This window comes from Penaeus monodon, chromosome 20, assembly GCF_015228065.2.
Source record: "Penaeus monodon isolate SGIC_2016 chromosome 20, NSTDA_Pmon_1, whole genome shotgun sequence".
Taxonomy (NCBI): domain Eukaryota; kingdom Metazoa; phylum Arthropoda; class Malacostraca; order Decapoda; family Penaeidae; genus Penaeus; species Penaeus monodon.
Genome location: NC_051405.1, coordinates 8,602,601 through 8,604,636, shown reverse-complemented (window position 1 = coordinate 8,604,636; position 2,036 = coordinate 8,602,601).

Below are 2,036 nucleotides of genomic sequence, written 5' to 3'. Positions count from 1 at the left end.
GCCCTAACGCAATTCCAGTTGAAACAATTGCAAACTGAAAAAATCAACGTCGTCTTGTTGCTTTAGTATAGTTTTTGTCTTGTGAAAGGTTTATCCTCCAGTTTAAAGACAATGCCAATGAGTGGGTCACATTCAGCTCAAATTGCTGTCAGAAAATTTGAATATACATATTCGCTCTGGGTAAACGGATTGCATAGAAGTGATGTGTTTCGTTTTTCAGCCACAGACTTGATCAAAATGTTAACAATAGTCTAGCTGTATTTGTAAGTATGCTATGGTTATGATGTGTTCATAGTGATACATAAGATAAAGAAAATAACTGATATGATGATTAATGCATCATGATATATATAGCTGCAAGATTGAAAATGAAAAAAAAAAATACATTTGTCTAATCAGAGCTACCTTACGTCGGACTAGATTAATCACCTTCAAAAGGGGGAAAAAGTGAAGCACAACAGTGAAGAACAACGATATACAAATTATGTAGTAACTGAAATCTAGGAATAAGACAGGAAAGACCAAGCTAGAGCCCAGTCCATATTACAACAGAGAAGAAATATACAAGCCAAGAGAATAGCACGAGGTTGAACGGCGAAGGAGACAAAGCCAAGAACACGTACAGAGACTTTTTATTCAGTAAAGCGAGGAGGGAAACAGACCTGCCGCGGCAAGAGTATCATAAAGACAAGCCGGTTCTCCCACCCGTGGAATAAGTGAGAAAACACCGTCGAAATGGCCGTTACGCACTGCAACTGTTTTAATTTATTCCAGTGTTACAGTTGAAAAGCCTGAGGCGTTAGAGCAGCTCCAAAAGGTGCGAGGAAACCGTCCCTGAAAATATTTATTGACACAAACACTGCCTGTGTTCACGATTTTCGTTGACAGACTAGGCCATTCTAACTCCAAGGAGATTTGGTGAAGATTTTACTGGCTGACGCACAATGTTTGGGAGTAAAAGCTAGCTGGTCGTTTCTGGCCAGAAAAGCATTGCATTATCCAAGAGCTTTAAGGGAAATATCTTTCCAACAAGAGCCGATACGACAGAGTCTAAAACCCTCTAGTTTAAGCTAGAGGAATTGTGTGTGTACTCAGGAAAAAAGAAGTGAGTGACCTCATATGTTCAAAGAAATTAGTGGGTTCGTAGATGAAAATCTACGCTTCCATATAAAGTGAGAAAAGAGAAAACAATACTTTTATAGTGGGTGAGAGAGAACAGTGTTACCAAATACTTCAAGAAGGCTGCCCTACGGTAAGCTAGAAGGACCCCATGCCTCCCTCCCGTCCAGCGTCCTGGGCACAGTTATCGTACCCATGAATTTAATGCATAATTTTGGAAATCCTAATCCCGCAGGCAATGTAGGACTTGATTTCTTTCAGCCTTGTATTCCGTCTCGAAAAAGGAATATCGTGCCCTTGCAGAGGGTCCGGACGCAGCGTTGCCTTGTCGAGGTATTTGCTTTTAGATTAAGCCTTTTGGGCAGCACTTGGGCTTCCTAGGAGGTTTTCTATTTCGTTCTGTGTACCAGGAGCTGACTTTTTTTTTTGTCTCACTATCTCTCTCTTTCAGCAAAGGGGGGTGATGCTGGAGTTGATTTGGAAGAGATGTTTATGTTTTATTGACATCTACATCTTGTAAGAGTCACATTCCACCCGGCTACCAACCGTCATTAAGTAGATTCATGTTTATTCCATTATCGAGAGAGATTTGTTTAAATCGGAAAGCAGATTTGTCCTCCAAATTTCACCGGGTTGTATATCAGTTTCTTTCAATTATTGGCATGGAAAACCAATCTTATAAAATCACACGCCGTGGCGCAGAGGCCCTCGCCAATTCACAACTTTGACTCCCTGGCTCCACCTGCGCGCGGCACCGATGTTCACGCTCGCCATAACCGAGTTTTATCCTGAGGAATTTGCTTTCGTCTCTCTGCTGCCGATATTTATTTCTCGGTGGTCATGCCGCTGCTTTTTCCTCCCTTTTCTTTTCTTTCTCCAGTTCTTTTGGGGACTACAAATCCAGGGTCATACTCGAG